This window comes from Xyrauchen texanus, chromosome 11 (assembly GCF_025860055.1).
Source record: "Xyrauchen texanus isolate HMW12.3.18 chromosome 11, RBS_HiC_50CHRs, whole genome shotgun sequence".
NCBI classification, from domain to species: Eukaryota; Metazoa; Chordata; class Actinopteri; order Cypriniformes; family Catostomidae; genus Xyrauchen; species Xyrauchen texanus.
Genome location: NC_068286.1, coordinates 17009771 through 17034123, shown reverse-complemented (window position 1 = coordinate 17034123; position 24353 = coordinate 17009771). Strand labels below are relative to the sequence as shown.

Here is a 24353-nt window from a genome sequence, read left to right as displayed (position 1 = left end):
AATGAACCTTCCCCAGCACTCATCCGTTCAGAGCACAAGCCATGGTTACTCTTATGATCGATACATGACCCTGCGATATGCTGCGTAAAATGGGCTTTCCACAATGCTCACTCCTTCCATAAAATAGAAAACTGAAATAAATAAATGCTGCTGTGTCTAATTCTTTGAAAATATGGGGCTGTACTACATCAGCTAGGTCTCTTTTTCAAGAACTACATGCTAACCTATTTGTCTGTCGCCTGCTAAAAGCCCTGCTAAGTTCAACCAAATATTTTCTCTGGGATTTTGGTCCAGACAAAGACCCAATACCATCCAGGCCTTTGAAAAGCAGGGTCGCTGTATAAAAGTGGGTGATTGTCTGGGTGCTGTATAGAGGCTGTGGTGTTCATGGCTGCCGTTATGCACTAAGCCTGTTGTGTGAAACCAAGAAAGGCTGTAGATTAGCTGGCCCAGCGTCGATGCGGCCTTTTGTGCCCGCCGTCTTTCGAATCCTGTAGTCGTGACCAACAAAGCGTGAAATGAGTAAATAACGCCCCTCGAAGAAAGCCCAACATTTTACACCATTGTCCACGGTCCCCTAAGCTGCTTAAAGACTTCAAATGCTTTACCACTTCTCTGTTCTTCTCCCCTTTTGAACAGTAAAATGATAATGATAGTCATTGAAATATGTTTGTTTTTGTCTGTTTTTGAGCTCTCATATCTAAATGCCAAATAATATTTTCCTTGAGGTGTGACCGCTGTGTGTATGCAAAAATGTCTGTGATTTGCTAAAGTGATAAGGCATGTTTTATGTGAAATTGGCATGAAAGTATAAAAGAGAAATACTGTAGAAATATGATGAATCACTGATATCTGTGGGCCTACATTAAGAACGAGAGAGAGGCCATGTAATCTTGGACAGGAACTCAATGCCATCTGTAACCTTCTTTCTCTTTATCTGTCTGCCTTTATTTGTCAAACATTGGCACAATGACCAAAAAGATGGCTAGGATTGCTGTTCCTGTTAAAGTAAAGCTGCACCATCATGAAAACGTTACACAGATGTTCATATGGGTTACTATGGTGGCCCATATGGGCGAGTAAGACAATTAATGTACAACAGACATATGTTTCATGTGGTTGGGACATGGTGTCCAGTATACAGTATGTGATGTCATAGATATAAAAAAAATATATAAAAAATAAAAAATCTCACAAACTTAAAAACAAGTATTATATGGACTAAATGCCTTATGGCAAGTTTCATGACTGTGCCTCTTTCAAACACACATGCACACACGCAAACATACTTGTTAGCACACAGAGCAATTTGTGCTCATTAGCACTAATTACAGTGTCAAGGGGTAATGAGGGGCTGAATACTTTCACCATCAGAGTAGTTTAAAAAGATCCATCTCTCCGTACACCTTAAACACACAATTACCTCTAAACTAACTTGGCTCCCTGACTTTTACCCCAAGTCCTTGTATCCTAACTTTGTCTTTAGTTTCCTTTTCCGTGGGGCACACGGACGGGGGTGGATGTGGGGAATCTAGCTTTTGAGAAGAAACGTAATGGTTTTTCTGCTTTCCTTACCCGCAATCGATTTCACCACGGCAGGCAGGAAATGATGTTGGCACACCACAAATTGCCTGCAGATGACGGGAGATTTGATGCTAATAATTTGTTGGCTGAGAGAGTCATGCGAGCTACACGCTGATGGAGATTGAGATGCGTTTGTCAGCAGACAGACAGAGGTAAGCGAGAAAAGGGCGGACCATGGGTTTCCAAGGCGGGTGAAATGATTAGTGAATGTAATGTGGCAGATAATAGACAAGAGAATGAATATTTTATTTGGCCATAGCTTCTGATGAGAGCAATTTGCATGTCAGGAGGTGACAGGCGTAGCACTGATGAGTGACAGCTCTATCGTTTTGGGCTGCGTAAAAAATAGTACCCTCAGATATTGTCTGTTACAAGACTCTCACACCCTTACGTAGCACCACTTCACACACTCTTCATCACAAGTGTCGCTTAGGATCACTGAGGGTGTGTGTGTGTGTGTGTGTGTGTGTGTGTGTGTGTGTGTGTGTGTGTGTGTGTGTGTGTGTGTGTGTGTGTGTGTGTTTGTGTGCACGTTATCTTTTGAGTGTGTTTAACCTAAGCTCTGCGCTCACACAAACACCAAATGTGTGACCCCATCAACCACATTCACTGCCATAAGAATCCTGTCTAGTTAGGTTCACTGGGTTAAGTTGACCCTAAAAAGTATTTGGAAACTTTAGCCACACATAAAAATGTATGAATGTTTTTTTGCATTGTATAGGTAAGTGCTATTTATTTAAAATAAATATAGCATTAGCACACTTTACAAGCAAAACATTTCCCAATTATAAGTTTGTTACATTTCAAATGGATGTTGATTTAAATAACACATGATATACATTGTATTTGGACAATTTCTAGTTGTCAAACATTGGTGGAACATGCCCTTGTTTAATGTGATCAACTACACTTGTTGGTTAAATGGGTAGTTCTCCTAAATATGAAAATTTCATCATAATTTACTTAATCTCATATACACATAGTATTTTCTGTTTTCCATGGAATACAAGAGATCTTAGTTTCAGTTTAAGTAACCATTTACTTACATTGTATCAAAAAAAGATGAAAGGAAAGGAGGACTGATGCTAAAATTCAGCCTAATATCTCCTTCTGTCTTCCACAAAAGAAAAAAAGGCTACAAGTTTGGACAAACATGAGGGTGAGTTTTTTTGTTGTTTATTGAACTACCCATTATAAAGTAATTGCTACAAAAGGAAAAGCCTTGTATTATGTGTTTGCAGATAACACTGTGTTTGGTATTTTGTGAATTGCCAAAAAGTGTCCAAATACTTGTTGGGGAAACAATGAGCATGTTTACATTCTCCCAATAATCAACTTGTTTAAAATATCAGACCAACAAGTAATCTGCGTTTACATGACATTTGAAATAAACATGTTATTCTATGATTTTTGACATCAAACTGTGAAGAGGCACATTGAAACCAAAATCAACCAGGGTCAATCAGTTTATGAGGTACGTCGATAAAGGAATGTTGTTTTATGTGTTTACATGACCACACATGTTGTCAGCTTTCAGTGCAAGAACATGCATGTAATGTGCTCAATGCAGAAAAAGAGACAGACAGTATGAGCAAGATAATTATTTTAACTCATATTAGTCACTCTGAGGAATCATATCCTGTATACTTACCTCTGATTATACCTCGAGGAGACCTAGAGTAGGAGATGTTGCCCTGTCACAAACACACCTTAAATCAGTTGCATGGTTGTGAGCATAAAGTTAAGGGTTAGGCTCTAAGCAGAATATGTGAACCCTGGATTAGTGAAAAGAGCAACCTTATGCCAGACAAGCCCTGGCCATGGTCAGAGGGCCATGCTGCGGATTTAGTGCTGGTATAACACTAATCCAGGTAGGTTCCAGCAGGATAATCATGAGAACATTGCCCTTAGGAATGTTTCATTCGGATAAGCAAAACTTGAGTGAGAAACCGAAAAAGAGAGAAGAACGCATACACCCCCACCCCCCCGACCTTTCTTTTATGGCAGCCAATCTGGTTTGTAAACATTAATTTATTCATGAGCGTGCATCTGGCTGTTTAAACGATGCACAACCCAGCAGCAATAAAAAGGAAAGGTTGACTGAGTCAGACACAATGCACACTGACAGAGAGAGTGAGATTGAAAAGCCTGTATCTATTAAACACACTTGCTTACTTATTTCAGCCCGACTGGTAGCGGCTTAAGGTTATAAATTCCCCTCCATTAATCTTTATAAGCTTTTTCTCAACTCAAACCATTAAACCTTGACAATATTCTGTAGGACGTAACTGAAAAGTTAATACTGGCACAACCGAAACTGTTGACTGATTGCATGGATGTTTAAGAGTATCTTTTTCAAAATGTAATGCAATATCAAATCAATAAAACAAGTGGACTCTGATAGAATGAGGCTGGCAGAATTACATATTGCATTACATATTGTTTTGAATTTGAATTTGAAAAATATCCTAAACAGTCAAAATAGTCTACAAAACTGCATTGGGGGCCCAGAGAGAGCCAAAGCAGTGGAGACTGAGGGATCGTCTACCAAAATATTTTAATGTTTTATAGAGGTCATCAATCCAGTGCAGTTTGATATGAATGTTAAAAGATCATCTGTTAGTTTTGAAACAATGACAGCAGTCCAGTATTCAGTATTCAGTATTCAGTATCCAGTATGTTTTTATATTCAAATTATATATTTTATATATTTCTTTACCTTCAGATACCCAAGTAGGGTGGCATAGAAGACCTTGTGACTGAGAAATGATATTGTATGGAGGTATATTTCCATTAAAGTGATAAAGACTAGGCTACCAATTAGTCATTTTATTGTCTTTCCTTGTCATCCATGACATCTGGTTAATTTCCATAGAATTACAACAGAAATCCATTTGTTTATTATTAAAGGCTTGTAACATGATGATTAGTAAAGCTAAATTTAGATGAAAAAACGTTCTGGTCAAAAAGCGATCTGGAACCACATTTACTTATCTAATCTCATGTGTCTACACACATGCGGGGAAAAGAGGCAGCGTTTGCAGTGCAGGACAGGGCGTAATTGAAGCTTGTTCAGTGTTTGAGAAAAATATTAAAGAATACAGCAAAGAAAGATCAGAGCTGGTGTACACAGCACTAATGTTTTGTCATGCTGCTCTTTAGAGATGATGAGAGGGCACAACCGTCATTATGAAGTCTGGATGAATTTTTACGGGGTCTGGAATCGGCAGCTAACGTTAGACACTTCATAAGAAAGCAGAACTGCTTGCATTTTTATTGACATGCACCTGATCGTCTAGATGTAGAAAATAGGCTAAATATAGAAAATGATTCAAAAGTTTATCATCAACATTGTGTTTTGTTTATCGCGATAAATATCAAGATCATTTAATTGCCCAGACCTACTCCAGTGCAACACTCAACTCTCTTGAAAATACAGTATGTGCCATAGATAGATGCAGAGTCTGTGGTAGATTCACATTTAGAACTTCCCAGTGATTGTAAGACTGTCTGTTTATGATTAACTAGCATTATAAACACACATATTGATTATTGACTGTAAAAATAGGGCTTTGTTACAAGAACTGTATATTTGTTTAGGTGCCTTTCCCATTGTCTATTTGTTAGCCTGACAGTGCAAGCAGGAGACATTAATTGAGGAGGTGTCACTTTAAGACCCAGGGAGACAGAGTGATGTAATGCTAGCTTGTTTACCCTCACTGGAGACTGTCATCACTCTCTGGGCTGATTGCCCATTTCAAATGAATCTGCAGGTCACATTAGGCTGAAGATCAAGCCAAACTGCAAATCGGCATGTCTTGTAAGCTCATTTTTTACCCTAAGCATCCCAGTGTCTTCCTATAGCTTCCAACTTTGCCCAAAATGGAATTATAAATATTTCCCATGTTGTTGTTTTGTGCTCCGAGGACAAAGCTGGCTTTATTTCTGCAATGCTCATCCAGTATAGAAGTTTGTGATGTGTTGGGTTTAGCACTCCCTTCCATCCCCTGTAGGGCAACTGCTAGCTGCTCCCACCAGCACAACTCTGCTTATTAAGCCAGTGTCAGACATGTGGGTCTATATTGTTGGCTTGGACTCCACCCTTCCCTTCTCCATCTGCTTCGACCTTCTTATCTAATGCCTCATGTGTCTCACAAACCTGCTTTTCCCTGAAGCAGGGATGAAGCACTCAGTGTGTGTTTGGTGTGTTCCAGCGAATGTGGTATTCATTGCACTCTGCTTTAACCTCATGGACTCCTTATGCTGCCCTCATAGAGTACGTCATTCCTTTCACCTGCCTGTGAGTATGATTGGCTGGGCTCCGGAGGAGGCTGAGAAATCATACCGCTCTACTAAGCCAGGTTGCATTGGTGATGACAGGCCGGGTGTCCAATGGACAGCCCTTTGTACTGTCTGTGCTGGACACACTAAAACAGTGGGACTCCTGATTAGCGTGAATGGAGTTCTATAGCGTGGGCTCTGCTGTTTATGATCATGGTGATTGTTTTATTTAGCCCTTCTGTGGATTAGAACGGCATCCCACCATGCTGGAAATCTTTCTGACAGTGCAACAATTATCTGTGATCTGCATGACTTGCATTGCAGCAGAAAAGTATTTGTTATTCAAAAATGTTTTACAAAATTAATAAAATAAAAACAAAAAAAAAAAATATATATATATATATATATATATATATATATATATATATATATATATATATATATATATATATATATATATAAATACAATTCTAGCACACCCAACCTTTTTTGCTCTTTTTTTTTGTCAGTCTCTCTCTCTCTCTCTCTCTCTCTCTCTCTCTCTCTCTCTCTCTCTCTCTCTCTCTCTCTCTCTCTTTCTTTTCTTTGCTGTTCTTTTACTGGGTGTAGCCCCTTGCCTGCGCCCGGCAGGGAGCCGCGGAGCCGCTGAATGAAGTGGCTTAGACGAGCCAGCCTCCCTCTCTTACAAGGGTCACCCCAGGGAGCCTCCTCTAGTAAGGGACAGCAGCAGCTGTGTCTGCCTCCTCCCAAAAATTCCCACCCCATAATCTAGTTTGTGTTGGGGTTTTTGCATGGGGTGAGTGCACATTGAGATAGGGAGGGATAGATAAGGAGAGAGAGAAAAAATAACATTAAAAATGCTCCTTCTCATACTAATTATCCTGTCCCCAATATATTTAATATTTGAGTTAATATTTGGGGTTTGAGAAAGAGAGTAGTGGCTGACTAATGTTGGGAATATTGATATCTAGAGAGCAGGGTGCAAATGTGTATAATTTAATTTGCATAATTTATAAAAACTTAATGGTAGCAACAAGTTATACAAATTGCTGAATTTAAACTAACACTTACAGTAGTGTGCAAAACATTTAGGCAGTTATGAATAATGTTTGTATAGTCAGGATATTTAAAAAAGATGTTTTATTTGTCAATTAAACAATTGGGCACAGTTTTTCTTAGTTGTTGGCGGATAGGTTTTCTAAACATCTTGGAGAAATTGCCACAGTTCTATGTATTGCTGTCCCAATTGCTTCAGATAATATCGCACAGACTCAATGATGTTGAGATACGGGCTCTCTTGGCCATACCATCTGTTGGAATGACCACGTCAACCAATCCATGCTCATTTATTGTTTGAAAATATTGCCATAAATATGACGGCCTGGGCCTCATTTCCCAAAAGCATTGTAAGCTTAAGTAGATCGTAGAATTCATCTTATACGATTCATCTTAGTTTTGTGGTCCGTTTCTCAAAAGCGTTGTAACTTAAGTAGTTCTTACAAATGCTTGTAGATTTACGAGTGCTCTGGAGTAATCGTACAGCGCTAAGAACATCTTAAGGACACAGACTTATGCAGACATCTGCAGGACAATCGTGAAATTACACATAATATAATTTAAATACCTATACTCATTTAATATCAGTATACATATGCTTTATTTTATTATTATTTTTAACCGACAAGGCTAATAATAATAATAATAAATGCAGAAAATGCCTTGACAGTATTGGATGAACAGATAAATTAATAAGTAAACCAATTAAGTTATTTGTGGAATAGTTAGTAAAAGCAAAGTGGTGGCATGATTGTTGCAGATAACTGTAAAAACTACAATCAGAGAGAGAGAGAGAGAGAGAGGGAAAAAAGTAAATAACATGTTGCCGTGCATGAAAATCGTCTGTACAGTACATTGGCTCCTCAACCTCGTCGTCTCTTCCTCTCTGACACCTAAGGGCACTCTCACCCGCACCGTGCGTTGTGTATTACCACACATGCTGTGTAGCATTTCTATTACCGTTATCACTTTTGGGAGTAAAAACCAGATCTCCTTTTGATTGGTGAATGCCTCTAAAGTGCAACTCCCAAGTATCTCCTTTTTTGCTCTCCCCAATAACACGGTGAACCTCGTTATACACAATTAATGCTTGCTGTAATAAGCAGGACCATACACAGGGCCTCCGCTGTTTTCACTGCTCCTTGAAGCTTTAATCACAACCCACAGAGCATATTTAGAAAATAAAATATTAAAATGCACATCTGATGAACGAAGCAGTGGTTGTGTAAATTAAAACTATCATTCTGCACAAAACTATTGCAAAACAAAATACAATTATGTTGTATTATAATTAAGTTGTAATGACGAGTAGCACTATATGGTCACATTTCAGTTCTTAATGTTTATGGACAGCTTCTCTCTTAAGTAGCACTTGAAGCACGTCCTCGCACGTTCATGTTAAGTGTAGTTTTATGAAACACGCGTAAAAAATAACGAATGTTCGTAAAATCGCTTGTAGAAAACGCTCTTAACCACTAAGATCAATCGTTATTGGGAAACGAGGCCCTGGCCCATATATCAGGCAACCACTAGAGATAGTTGTAAAATGATGTGTGTGTGTGGAGTCATGTTTTGCCTACATTGAATAGTAAAAGTATAGTAAAACCTCTCTTACAGAGGGTGGTATGTTTATGTTTCTTCTCTATGAGAAAGAACAAGCACTGGTGACAGGCACTCTCTCTTTCTCCTAACGTGTCAGTAGAGGCCTGAAGAGTCCTCAGAGTCTCACGTCTTGTGTTACAGAGACAGCCACTGAAAATCTCTACTGACTGTCATAGCTTTGTTTAATCGCCACCACTCCCCATAACTCAACTAATAAGCAAACATCATGGCATCTTGTTCGCCCAATGTCACAGGAAATGAGCAGCGCCCACCATGGGAAGTCTCTTGAATTCTGTGGCAGTGAGATCCATCTGCCATCTTTAGGAGATGTGTAGATGTTTATTGCATCTTAAGACATGATGCAAATCCCCATTTTCATATTTCCTCAATGCTCCCAAACACCATTCCTTAGAAAGAAATACTCAGCGACATCCCATCTCAGCATGAGCTGTTTTTTTTTTTTTTTTATCCTCTGGTCTTCTCTAAGTGAGATACTTTTGCAAAATCATTACAGCAGTCGGTCAGTCTAAAATATGATATCATTACAATTCCCTGTAAATATACCCTAATTTTTTTCTTTCATTCTGTGAGCAGGAGGCAAATGTTGCACATGATCAATGTTTAGTGAGGGAAAAGAGACTCTCTGAGGGAGACGGCCTATTGACTTGTGGCACGTAAGCCTTTCCTGCATATGCATTTGCTTCATCAGAAATATCCATTCCTTCTGGGCATGGAAAGCGCCAGTGAAAATGAGGCTCAGCAGTTTCGCCCCCTGTGATACAAAATGGACAGGAAAATAGGAGCATTTCGGTTTGATTTGTATTTCATTTTTTTTCTAGTTGACTTTGTCTCTGGAGATAGGATTTGGACCTCACTCCAAAATGTGTATCTGTCTGTGGGCAGTCATTATTTAAGAATTGTGGTGGATATTAAAAGGACACCTTCTGCATTGGCATCATTTGGCAGGAACTAAGGGGCCTGGAAGTTTTTTAACTAATAGCAGTCACCAATTTGCAGTTTATACACAATGCATTGAGTAATATGCCATTTCACCTGCCTTTTTGAGCTTAAACTGCCGGCCCTCTGCAATAGCTGTTTTGATAATTGCATGCTATTGGACTTCTTAAGAAGTTACTTTTAAAGTTTTGTGAACGGGCACTCTAAAAAGGCTAGCTAGTGTTTTAATGTTAATCTTACTGTGTACCCATTAGCACAGCAGGGCTGAAGAATATGACTGTAAAATAATGAATTTAAACTAGCTTTCCATCAGTTTTAATGCCCTCACTCGCTAATGAAGAAATGTTCAATAATTTGCACAGGTAGCTTTTGCAGGCATCTTCTAGACAATTAGCACTTCAGAGCTGGAAACAGGTAGTAGTGAATCAACAGTGCCGTATCGCAGCTACTTTAAACGGTTGCTCACTTTTATCACACCTCTCTCTCACTTCCCCTCTCCTCTTTTACTGTCTTAGTTATAATTAACTACAGTGTCTTTTTTGATGTTTGAATATTAGTTAATTTGAGTTAACTTGCTAATTTGCATCTAATTGCACGCTGATACTAAGACATGTTTGCCATCTCCATCAGCTTCACTTTACAAGACAATTGTGCATTTCTAATATGTCCTAAAGGCATGCCTCAATTTTAAACATGGCTATTGATGACAATCCAAAATAAATAGTGCAGTTTAATGGTGAATTGTCACCATTTATTTCTCTGCATCATTGCTGTATTTACAGTTGGCCCATACAATATATTTCTGTCATAATTTACTCAACTTCATGTCATTCTAAACACATGTGACTTTTTTTATTTGTCATGGTGGAACACAAAAGATGTCAGCCAGAATATTGGCCTCATTCACCTATACTTTTTATTGTATGGAGTAAACATAAATATATATATATATAAATCCAATACTGTTTTGCAGAATAAAGTGCCATGTTTTTTAGCTCTCTCTCTCTCTCTCTCTCTCTCTCTCTCTCTCTCTCTCTCTCTCTCTCTCTCTCTCGCTCTCTCTCTTAGTTCTATATATATATTTACTGTGTTTATTAGGCATGAAATGATACAAAAAATGGAATACGTTATGATACAATTTTATTAAAAAATCAAGAGACATATGTTCCATTTTAACTTCATTGAAAATAAATCTGTATCAATTAAATGTAATTTAAACTTTATATGACACAACAGTCTCTGACACTGGCAACAAAAACTAAATAACTTTAACCGGATCACTGCATTTCTCAACACATTGTAATGTCAAAAACTCCATTAAACTAAACACTTTTTTTTTTCTTAGATCACACAGTGTCTGACACAGTGTATGACATTGGCAACAAAAAGCAGAGCTCTATAATACAATAATTTTAACCACAGCACTGCATTTCTCAACACATTGTCATGTCACAAACTCACAGGATTGTCATGTTTTTCTTGAGAAAAATTAGTTAGTCAACAATATCAGCTGCAAACTGAGACTGACTTGCTGTGAAAATGTCACAAGCAGTGGAGAATACCCTCTCGCTGGGCACAGAGGTTGCAGGCATAGCAAGGTAATGCTGAGCAAACTTGCTGATGTGAGGAAATGTTTGCTTTGTGATTATTCCACCACTAAAGTGGATCAGCATCCAGAGGAATACGGTCCACAGCCTTGTATGCAAGCACCTCTTCCTCAACAATCTTGTCCACTGACTTGTTGCCTGACTCCTGGACCATAAACACTTCTCCAATCAGCTCAGTCATGGCAGACCTCTTCTCTGGGGGGAGCTGATGTATTGGGTGTCTCTGATGATGACATGTCTGGCCCTGTTCTTGTGGTTTCATCCAGTAGAAACAAGCATATATTGAAGCAAGTAAATGAAAAGTAATTTTATCCAAAATAAAATTTTAATTGTAAATGATTGTGCAATGATGCACAAAATGTATACAATACCTCTTTACAACACTGTAAAAAATAAAAAGTGGAGAAAACTCAAAACTTAAGGCAACCAGCTTCAGGAACTTTTTGAGTTTTCTCAACTCAAGGGCAAATTAGTAGTGCCAACTTAACAATTTCAGTTTTTCTGTGCTTTCATTTAACTAAATAAATGAAGTCTAAATACTCTGAAATAATAGTGATTTCTACATGTTCACCCAAGTTCAACAAGCTTACATTTTTATGTTAGGAGCAAGAAATACTTGAAGCAGTTGTTCATTGCCACAAAATTCCATGTGTCTGCCCCACCAAAATACTGCTTAGTTAGGCTACCTTAAATAGCATTGTCATCACTAAAACTTTCGTAAACGTTAAATCAACTTGAAAACTGAAGAAACTTCACTAAAGCAAGCACAAATCACCCTGATTGTGACTTCAAATAAAACACAACATTTTATAGCAAGACATCATTAAAATACTAAAACACAAAAACTAGAAACATCTACTTTATTAACTCTAAACAATAATAAGTTACATGTATTCATATTTTGCCATGATTTGACCAAAGACACATAAATACATTTAAGTGCAAGGGATTATGGGTATTGCCTCCACACAAATTGCTTCTCTAATTGGCATGCTCAGTGGCAGGTGCAACAATATAAAGTTTACAAATCTTTTGACCCATGAATTTTCAGGACCTTACCATGACTACTGGAACATATTCTTATGAATCAAAATCACTTAATTTAAACATAATTTAAATTGCCTTATAATTCCTGAATTTCCATGTCTGTGGAACCCCTGGCATTAACTAACTTAGTACTGTAAACATGAAGTTTTCACTACTCAGACGTAAATAAATAAATTCCATTAAGGAAATATTTCTTGTCAAATTATCAAGCCAAACTAGCAGTGATTGCCCACTAGTAGCAGTGATAAACAGATGGAATTATTCTGCCACAATTGGCTTCCTCTGTGATCGGACTGAGCATGTTCAAAAGCCTGCAAGTTCTACTGCAAGTGCAGTATTCATAATCTATATGGTGAGGTAATTTTATACTCTTAGCTGTGAAGCTGCATCCAGATGTAGCAATGATTTTAATTGTGGATCCATAGCAGTGTGGCCTCAGTGCACAACAGTGCTGTCACTGTCTTTAGGGGTTTCATAATGGAGAGCCACTCTTCAGCCAGCCGGAGATCATTGTCTGACAGTGCCACAATGTCTCTGGCATTTTTCCACAGAGCTTCATCTGTCAGTGCAGAGTATACAGCGGCATGATGTTCAAGATATCTCTCAACCACGTCATGACTTGAGTTCCATCTAGTTGTGATATCATGTATAAGTTTGTGGGCTGGAAGTTGATGCATTTCCTGAAAAAAGTGAATGCTTTTCTGAACTTTGCAAGGAGATGAGAGATTTGGGTCACTGATGTTGCTTTTTAAATTGCAAGATTAATAGAATGATCAAAACATCCTATTTGTGGCCCAAGAACAGCAGCTTCCTCAGCATTTACCATGTTTCTATCGTTATCAGTATTTACTGGTATGGCCACATTTGCTCTCTGTAGTTTCCACACAGCTACTGCCTCTTGAGAGCTCTTTGGCCAGTTCACACTAGTGTGACTCTGCATATTTCATTTATGTTCATTCAAGTACGAGGGAACCGTCTGAACACATTTAAGGTAGGCAGTACCTGCACTTCTATAATTAACTGTACCGGCAGATTTCTTGCATACCACCACTTCTCCCGGTACGATGTAATGTCTCATTAATGCATGTTTAAAACACTGGGCTTTTCATTTCCCATTCTGATGTGAGGTAGTGTGCTGTTATCATCAGGTACCACTCTGTGGCACGCGATGTCCAACTGTCAGTAGTTAGAGCCACCGATTGCTTTTCTTACAGTTCATGCTCAACTTGAAAAAATGTTGGACCTCCACAAGTCTGGTTTATCCTTGGGGGCAATTTCAAAAAGACTGAAGTTACCACGTTCATCTGTACAAACAACAGTATTTAAGTATAAACACCATGGTACCACGCAGCCATCATACCGCTCAGGAAGGAAACGTATTCTGTCTCCTAGAGATTAACATATTTTTGTGTGAAAAATGCAAATCAATCCCAGAACAACAGCAAAGGATCTTGTGAAGATACTGGAGGATAAAGGTAGACAAGTATCTATATCCACAGTATAACAAGCCATATATCTACATTACCTGAAATGCTTCTCAGCCAGGAAGAAGCCACTGCTCCAAAACTGCCATAAAAAAGTCAGACTACAGTTTGCAAGTGCACATGGAGACAAAGATCTTACTTTTTGGAGAAATTTATTCTGATCTAATGAAACAAAATTTTACTGTTTGGCCATAATGACCATCGTTATGTTTGGAGGAAAAAGGATGAGGCTTGCCAGCCGAAGAACACCATCCCAACCATGAAGCATGGGGGTGGAAGCATCATGTTATTGTGGTGATTTGCTGCATAATGGACTGGTGCACTTCACAAAATAGATGGCATCATGAAGAAGGAAAAATATGTGTATATATTGAAGCAACTTCTCAAGACATCAGTCAGGAAGTTAAAGCTCGGTCGCAAATGGGTCTTCAAAAATGACAATGAACCCAAGCATAACTCCAAAGGTGTGGCAAAATGGCTTAAGGATAACAAAGTCCTGACCTCAATCTGATAGAAGATTTGTGGACAGAACTGAAAAAGTGTGTGCAATCAAGGAGGCCTACAAAGCTGACTCTGTTACACCTGTTCTGTCTGGAGGAATGGGCCAAAATTCTTTTAAGTCCTCATGGTCGCGTAGTGATTCGCCTTAATCCGGGTGGCGGAGGAAGAATCCCATCTGAGGGCTGAGGGTCTGAGACAATCAACCTGTGCATCTTATCACGTGGGTTGTTGAGCGTGTTACCACGAAGACATAGCACGTGTGGAGACTTCACTCCATCGACCAGTCAAATTATGGTTTTAAAAATAGGCAAAAAGAAACACATTTCTCCTGAAATTCTATTATTTTATAGAGATGAAAGCTATTCCACGCATTACTGTTTTTAAAAAAAAATCTCTTACCAGGATAGAGAGGGAAGTGGATTGCCAGATGAACAACAAAAAGACAAGTAAATCACAATCTATAGTTTGAGAAGCAGACTCCTCACAGGTCCTAAACTATCAGCTTCTAAAGGCGAAAGACCTGCATTTCTGCAAAAGGATTCTTGGACAAACAAAAAAGTTTAAGAATACAATATTTATTTAAATAGAAAGGTTACATTATTTATTTATATATATATATATATATAGAATAGCCAATTGTAATATTCTAAATGTCTCTAAATCATCTCTAAACTACATAATGTTTATTGTGGCTGAAACACATTCCTATTTCAGTTTTTTTTCAGGTTATATTATTTGTTGAGATAATAATAATTAGAAACGGTGACCAAACTGATTTGGTGATGTTCAGGTTTGAGAACAATATAGAACCAAACACTGTCAGGATATATTTATAGGAATTTTCAATGACAATTCACATAATCTTTTTATGGGCACTATAGAAAAGAATGGAGAAAAAAAGCACATTTTCATGTTTTTCTTTGAAGGTTCGGTTTTCTTCATAATTTTGCCTCTTGTCAAAATGGGTAGTGCATATGAGCTGACATCACTTCTGTAACAGCATTTTTTTTAAGTCAGTAGTTTTCACTGCACCCAGCAGCTTAGCAATTTGCTTAAATACATTTGATTGAATAAGATGCAATAAAAATGCACTCACCCAAATGTTGCTGCTTCATGTTTTGGAGAAGATTGTAACTGAACTATGTACAGAAAAGCTTAAACACGTGTGCTCCTCAGGAACTGTACCACGGATAGCTTGACAAGCATCAATGCTGTTGCACATGTTGAGTGTTGTTAAACTCACTGCTGAGTTTTGCTCAGAGAGCGTTCGGATGTTTACCGCATTTTTATCAGAATAATTTGGAATTTTAGATTTGTGGACCTCATCAAATCAATGACTTACATTAAATCAATGACTTACATTAATGAGACATTACATCGTACCGGGAGAAGTGGTGGTATGCAAGAAATCTGCTGGTACAGTTAATTATAGAAGTGTAGGTACTGCCTACCTTAAATGTGTTCAGACGGTTCCCTCGTACTTGAATGAACATAAATGAAATATGCAGAAAATCACAGTATTACAGTTCTTGTATAGTGACAGGACAGAAAGTCTGAAGAAGCTAGAGAAGAGAGGACACCAACAGCAGTTTATGCAAGCATCTGTGCTCATGATGCTGTGCCCTTTGGGCTTCTGTTGTGTTGCGCACAGCAGCGTTTTAGTTAATAAAAATGTTAGCGCTTATAACTTTCTTCTTCCCAAAAATTCAGAAATAGTATGTATTTATTTATATTTTTATTTGGTATTTTGCAATTGTGGTGAAAAATAACTGTAGCGGAGTTGAACAGTTCATTTTTAATCAATAGTAAAAGTACTATTATTTATGTGAAACAATTACTCAAGTACTGTAGCAAGAGTAGTTGTAATTCATTACTTTCCACCTCTGATATTTAGTTGCACATTTCACTAATAGTGTGATTGTGCTCCAGGCTTTTATTTTTTCTAATCTAATTTGTGTGGGTGTATGTTAAAAAGTGTTTGCAACCCTTTTTTGTGTCCACATTGTCATGACAACAGATAAGATTGTATTTCACCACTCATTTACTTCTAGATTGATATGAAACATTGATTTTACATGTGTGCTTTTGCCCAGGCCTCTGTGAGGATGTACACTGCTGCCATCCCAGCCATGGCACCAGCAGCTGCTGCTTGGCTGTTGTGCTGCTGAGCCATCTGTGACACTACCACTAGCAGCATATTAATCTACAGCACTAGACAAGCCTGCCCTTGGAGGGAACGAAAACTTAAATTTTATCTGCCCTCTAGATAAATTGTATGTCACAGCACAAGTGTGTGTTTTAAATTGAACTTTTCTCAGACTCTAAAAGCTGTCTCAATGTTATTGGTTTAGGAAAAATGAATTAATGTTGGAGGGATCAGCAATTTGGCAGTAATGTCTTTGCCACATCCCTTCTCAAGCTTTATGTCACTTGACCCCTCATGACCTCCAAGGTCATGCCCTGCCTTAGATTTGGCTTTCAGACCTGTCAGCATAGGGTTATGTCTGTGACTGAAGTGACATGTCCTCTGATTGATGCTGACCTTTTATTGAACTGACACCCCACACAGACCACTGTCCACAGAGGATGACCGTGGGGGTTTGACCACCAATACCTATCACACACACACTCACACACACAAACGCAATCATACTAAGGCTGTGAATTTAAAGCATTAATTTAGAACAATGAAATGGAATAGTCATTCCAAACCCATATGACTTTCTTTCTTATGCAAAACACAATATCCTGGTCCGTCTTTTAAAATCAGCCTGATCTCATGAAATTTACGTGAACATGACACCATTTTTGCAAGTAAAATTGACATGCTGTATAACACGTTTGGCTGCAGTTTTCCAGTGAAATGTCTGGGGGTGCCAAAAGTGAGTGGTGAATGGTGTATTCAAATTAGGTTTTATGGTGAATTTTAGATGGATATTTTTAAAACATACATCCCTAACCTTAATCTTTTGCTTGAACCTAACCAATAGTGTTTTAAAATGCAGAGTCAAATGAAGCAACCACAAAATTTCGTGCTGCATCTATGACTGTCATGTCACGTGTAAGCTTCAGTTCTTGGCTGCTCCTGAACCGCTGTCCTCCAAGTCCAACACCCTATCAGGTGAGCTACCGTGCAAGCTATATAAAATGGAATAAGTGTGGGTCTGTAATACAAGCATTAAAATGTATAGTTTTTCAAAAGATGCGTTAGGGTAAAAGTGCTTCGATCTCATAAAATAGCAGGTTCTGAGTAATAGAGAGAAAAATAAGTATTTACAGTATAAACTTCGTATCAGCCAAAAGTGAATAACACACACAGTTGTTATAGTTCCTCTGGTGTTTATTTCACCTGGAAACTGAAGGGAATTGTATCTGTAGACACATATAAAAAGTTTTGCAAAAATAAATATAGTGTCACATTTTACTATGAGACCAGGTTTCCCAAAATTCTAAATGTGGGGGCAAACCCCCAATTCATGTATGTGAAAAGATCGTTTCTGACACTGCTCAAAACTTTATTCAAAGTTAAACTTATTTTAGAGGCTATTTATACTAACTCAGCCCACCACTGCTCAGACCAAACTTAAGACAGCCATGACAGGTTTATTTGCGGTCAACTGCTGATCAAATGAAGAAGGGACATATTTGAATTTTTGCGATGGTGCAGAGACATTAAACTGGTTAACGGGTTAGAAATTTAGTGGATTAAGAGATTGGATAAATTACTATTTGCACACCAATAGTCTGGTGGAAACACAGGATTTTACATCTAACTGCACCCCCATGTGCAGCTGTAGTAGCTCTGGGTGTAACGACGGTATGAGTGTGTGTTGTCACGCTGGAGATCCGGGTTTGAATCCCACACCATGACATAATTTTCCCCATTTTTCTACTCTTAATATTGCCTAATATACTACTTATAGTAATAAATAAAAGAGATTCCTCACATTGATTTTGTCAGTGAAGGTAGGGAGTTGAGAGAAGCATTTGATCCGGATAAAATTAACAATGGTTTTACTGTAGTAATATTGTAGTAACCATGTGTTTTGGTGGAAACTATATAGTTGTGTTTACTGATGTACTAACCATGCTGTTACTCCAGTAACATGTTGTTAATAGTAGTTAATAGTAAACATGATTCATTTTGCGGTTAATATGATTTTACTAGAAAAATACCATGGTGATACTATGGTTACTGTAAGTTTGTAAGTTAACAGTTGCTAATAAGTTAACCTACAGATGAGGATGATTGTAACAAAGTTCAGTGATGTAGAAATACAAAGTAAAACCATCTTTATTTTGATTTCTAAAGCCACTTTTTGTAATGTCTCTTCAGTGTTTTATTCATCTGCCACATTAATGTTTGTCTTTGAATTTCCTCCATTTGGGGGCTTTTCTCAGCAAATAATATGCAATTATTTAAATTTTGATTATTGAATTAGCATATCATGAAATTATTAGATTTTTTTGACAGTGCAAACTTCAACCATTTATGTTTTATTTGATGGTTTTGTCCTTGTCTATGTGGACCAAATATGTCTCAAGAATAATTTTAGCCTATATGTATTAAGGAAAGAAAGACCCAGAGAAAGATGACTTGCAACTGTAGGAGAAAGTTCAAACAGTGCATTTGTGTGTGGCTTGTTTGTGCTGGGGCTTATAGTGCTGGCGGGGTGCTGTATTCACCAGGGGCTGCCGGAACTGGCATGGTGTGAGTAAACAGCCTACTTTTTTCCACGGCCTCCTCTGTGGGGGCATCAGTGGGAATATGAGAGTGAGGCAGGGAAAGTGAATAAGGAAAGGAATGGAATCGATTGTCCCACTGCACATGCGTGACATGCATTAGCATACCCACCTGTCGCCATTCCTTGGCGACTCCCCATCAGCTGTCAGTCATTCCACGGTTCTCCTCATCGGCTATGTCAGTCTCCCCCCTCTGCCATTACGAAGCACTGTCAATGCAGAGTGGACTGTTTACCTCATTACACAACCTTCTCGGGGATGGTAAAAAGCTGGCACTGGCAGGCAGGCAGGTAAATAAGCTAGCAAATAAGAATAAGAGAGGAGACAGCACCCTAGGTGGATTAGCAGATAGTAGGATCTGTTTCTGTGCCATGACAAGCATTCACACTTCACTGACTGATGGATATACTTGTCCACTCACTGCTACTATGCTTAATTTGCAATTGCCTGCTCCACTCACCAGCATGTACATAAACTCCACACCGCTGAAGTCAAGCTTAGTGGGGCACCTCTGTATTCAACAACATGGTCACAGTGAATGTTTTTTATGCAGAGTATCAACCGCATGTAAACTCATATACAGCCAAGTGTGTATTTTCCTTAGAGCTTTGAGCACAGCCAACAATAGAAAGAAAAATCTTTTTTCACTTTTATTTTTCATTCTCACCCCGAAAACGTGTACAATCTGCATTGAAATGCAGAAGCAAGCAGAGCAGAGAGGCATGTTAAAAAATATCATTCGAAAAAAAACAAAACATATATCATGTTTCTGTCAAAACCTGTACATGTGTGCGTGCATAGGGTGAGAACGTTTAGAATGAGATTACAGAGATCATTAAGCAGAGACATTGTTGAGTCGTGCTCACCGTGATGTGTCAGCTGCATCATGTGCACGGCTTTAATGAGTCCTTTGTTTTTTAGTAGGGATCGATTGCCCTCTTCATATTGTGCATGCATGCATATGTGTGTGTCTTTTGAATATTAACTGTTTAGCAAAACGTGGATTTGTTTACAGTGGACAATGATTTATTAATTGCTGTTTGGATTTATGTCTTTCATTTACTGGTGTGTGTATGCATGCACATCTGTGCATGTGTATTTTTCTTCATATGTGTACATAAGTTCTAATCTAGACTAGGATCATCGAACACGTGTGTAATGTTAATAGACAAGGTAGCACAAGCACACACACACACACACACACACATGGGTACATGCATATGAATGCAATCAAGTACATTCGGTACCTTTAATCTGCAAGTTTACACACATAGAATATTGATAATCCGTTTGATTAGATAAATGTATAACAAACCCACAGATGTGTGAGTATAAAATTAATGGGCTCTATCGCTCATTTAAAATTGGCTCTTGCATTTCCGCAAATAATAATTTGAAAGATTACCACATCAGTATTCCATGACCAGTATTCCCTGATGTTGCGTGCATTCAATGATGTTGCATGCACGCCACATTAAAATGAAGTGTCTACTCTGGAAATTATCTAACAATATTTTCTTCCCACTGACCAATCAGCTGTTAGCTTGAAAATTTGTTTATTTAGCAACAGTGTAAATTGGTGAAAAACTTTAATTCAGGTCAAGTCTTATTTATTTGTATATCTTCTTTTGTATATATAAAAATAATATATATATATATATATATATATATATATATATATATATATATATATATAACTACTTTTTACATATAACAACATTTTATTTTGTAATATATAAAAATAGAAATTGCATTAACTATTTTAGAATAGTGAAATATTTTCAGACACAATGTTAGTATCGCTACAACTGCATATGCTTGTGCTTAGAAACAAAGTATATATATTTACTTATTTGCAGCTGTATCATACAAATAAATAGTTAAAAAATCATACATTGTGATTTCTGGATTTTGTTTTTTAGATTATGTCTCTCATAGTGGACATGCACCTACGATGACAATTTCAGACCCCTCCATGATTTCTAAGTGGGAGAACTTGCAAAATAGCAGGGTGTTCAAATACTTATTTTCCTCACTGTATATATTCCTCATCACTTTATTTCAGAGAGATGAGAAAGTGAAAGTCACTGTGGAGTACATCAAAAATTAAATGGCCTCTCCTGAAACATGCCCACAGGGGGCAATCATAAAGTCACGCATTTGTACACAAAAATGTTCTGTTCACACCAGACCCGTTCCCAACCATGCTCCTAAATCAAACAAAATAGCTCTCAAAGTTTCACGTATGCTTTTCATTATGTACCACTGGTGTTCTGGTCTCGTTTGACATGATTTCTTCGATTCTGTACCATGTTAACAGGGCTGAAAGTATAGTGTTTGGTAATTAGGATTATACCTTTGATAATAACAATTAGTTGCTGCTCTGTGAATGGTGTGTATAATACAGGGGGCATGCTGAATGTGCACAAATAGAGGCTTGTTTTGATAACTGTAAAGTGCCTTTTAGTGAGGAAAAAATTACTGGACTATACAGTAGTTATTGCTTTGAATAGCCTCATTGTGTGTGTGTGGGTTTGGGTGGTTTATGTGGACATTTATTTTAGGTTACAAACTGGAAATTACAAGGGTATTATACTATAATTGTGGTTAATGAGGACATTTCTAGTGTCCCCATAATTCAAATCGTTAAGAAAACATACTAAACCATATTTTTTGAAAATGAAAATGTAAAAATGCAGAACTTTTTTGTGAAGGTTAGGTTTAGGGGTAGGATTAGGTTTAGGGTATAGAATCTATAGTTCGTACAGTATAAAAATCATTATGTCAATGGAGAGTCCTCATAAGGATAGCTGCACCAACGTGTGTGTGTGTGTGTGTGTGTGTGTGTGTGTGTGTGTGTGTGTGTGTGTGTGTGTGTGTGTGTGTGTGTGTGATGAAGACGAGAGACTTTCTGAAAGAACAGCAGGACTGAAATTTTAGAAGGAGAGAACTGTGTCAAGGTAGGCTTTCTTGTTCCCCCTCAACAGCAGCAGTAACAGCTGCTGACTGTGTTTGTGTTTAAGGTGTGTGTATATTTTATTTGGGGGGGGGTTATGGGGTTGATTGGGGAAGGAACAATTATCTCTGCTTTTGGCTTCCAAATGGTTAATCCATCCCTGAAACCCCTCCCTTTCCCCCCACCTCTCCAGCTGTCTCCGCCCCCTGGGTATCAGATTGACAGAGGCTCAGCCAATAGCCTGTGCCGGGACCAGCCATGTGTGACGGGGGCTCCATCGAGTGCTGCAAACTTCCCAGTGCATCAGCAGCCTCTGCGATCAGTACAGCCTGTGTGTAAGTGAAAGCGAGGTAGAGAGGTATAGAGAGAGAGAGAGAGAGAGAGAGAGCAACAGAGCGACAGAGCGGAGTGTTCGAAAGAGAGAGATAATCAGCCTGCATTTTTTTAACCACTCTGTGACCAATTACGACAAAGCAAGTCCGTCTGCTCCTCTGCCATCCTCGGTTTTGCATATTTCTTTGTCTTTTTTGCGCGTTGAGTTTTTGCTCTCCAGTGGAAACATCGGAACACAGATTGTATACGTGCCGTGCGCAGGTCTGGCTGCCTTGCATGTGTGTGTGAGAGCGGCTGTTTGTGTGTGTGTGTGTGTGTGTGTGTGTGTGTGTGTGTGTGTGTGTGTGTGTGTGGAATGGGAAGAGGACGATAAGTATTCTGAGCTGAGACTTGATGACCCTCTACAGCCCTGGAGTGGGGGGTTCATTTTAACCCTTCAGGTCATCACTGGAGGAGCCCTGACCAAGGTAACATTTGAACACCTCCCCCTCTTCCCCCATCAAAGCATGTATAGATTGAACTGTTCCGCTGTCCGATCTCTCTCGCGCTCTCCTTCCCTCTTCCACTGGTTTATTTTCTCTTTCTATCCATTTACTTTTTATCTCCAGGGTCTAAATTTGGAAATAAGCGCAGTGCCAATTTACATGAGCTAGTCTCTGATAGTTTGGACATGAAAGTGTCTTTCTCTGGTTAATCTAATGAATAAATTTTCTGTGTAGCAATCCTGTAATTTGAATTGTTGTAGCTAATTTGAATTAGAAAAACGAAGCTCAACTTAGAAAACCAAAGCTTAACAGCTTTTTGTTGTTTGTTTGTTTGCTTTTTAGGGTTTTAAAAAATGACACTATTTACAGTCGAAATTAACAGGCTTGCATTAATTAGGATGCTACAGGATCCCAGTGCAGTATTTCTGAAAATCACTACATCCTCTATGAGCTACCAAAACCCTTATTGGAATGCTTAAGAAAACACTCTCAATTTATTTACTGTTTTCAAGGAAGCTTTTTTTTTTCCCTTCTATTGTTTTCCATTTTCATCTGTTTCGAGGGAATAGGCAGATTGTTGGCTTGTGCGAGCGACTGCCTCATGTTGCAGCTCTACAATAGACACTTACAGTGCAGCTAATTGGAAACAGCTTCAGCGTGGAATTTCTCAGACACTCTGCTATCTTTTCAATTGCACCGCTTACGTTGTCCGCTCACCCGGCCCGTTTGATTGATGCTGATAGATCTGCACCCTTTTTAAAAAGTGTAATTAGGGGTTCCTGTCACAAAAGCTTTGACCAATGTGCAGATATGTGCAGAATAGTCTTTTAGTTTAGAAGCTTGAGAGAGAGTTGAGCGTTATTACTTTTTTGTCCATGTACATTTCCTATTTATTTTTCCAATTTGTGTTGAATGATTTTCAGATATGTTTGGAAGTGTTTGTATGCGTATGTCCTCACTGGGTTCCACTGTGGCCGAAGTTTTCCAGCAACACAGACTTTTCATAACATCAAATGATTTTCAGATGTGGAGCTGAACCAAACCGAATGGGGAATGAGGAGGGAAAAAGTGATCCACTGTGTGTATCAAATGCGGCGCCGAGCCTCTGACCCCAGCGCTATGAGAAATAAGCTGTCAGAATGGCTATTGAGTCGGGAGCCATGTGCGAAGGTGTTTAATGTCCCTTTTGCAGCAGGCGTTAGTGTATGGTTCCACATTTAACCCTGTATCATGCTCATGTTTGATTTATGATCACGCTCATCTCCTCTGATTCCAAACAGAGAAGTGATTTCAGAGCAAAGGGAAACTAATGGTTTGATCATTTTTATTTATTTGGGGGGGGGGGCAAAACATTTATAAAAATAAAGGGAAAAAGCCACCTTTCCTTTCTTTAACCCACACCCTCACTGTCTCCCTATTTCTCTTTCTTTCTCTTCCAAATGGGTAGAGATCTCCTAGCAACCAGAGCTCGTTTTTGCTTTGTGTGATATATGTTCAATATGTGCAGTAATCTTGCTGATGGAGTACATTACTGGAGATGGTGCTATTACTCAAAGAATAAAAGTTTCAATTACCTTTGATACCAGCCAGTAATATAGGCTGATTTACTGTGCTGTAAAATGAGCCAGGTCACATTTTCTTATCCATATATTTTTTGGTTTTATTATTTTTATTACACAATGATGACGGTGGGTGTTTTGAACAGCCAAGGTGGGGA

General features: G+C 38.4%; 1 protein-coding gene across 6 annotated transcripts in view; it reads left to right on the top strand.

Annotated features, from left to right (window-relative positions):
* Positions 1-24353, top strand: part of LOC127651383 (teneurin-3-like) — a 348816-nt gene that overhangs the window by 133731 nt on the left and 190732 nt on the right. The window contains exon 1 of one of the 6 annotated variants that reach the window (XM_052137169.1): positions 22143-22618. The exons of the other annotated variants lie outside the window; for them this stretch is intronic. The gene's annotated coding sequence lies outside the window, so the exon portion shown is untranslated. Of the gene's footprint in view, positions 1-22142; positions 22619-24353 lie in introns of those variants that run through there. 6 annotated transcript variants of the gene reach the window in all.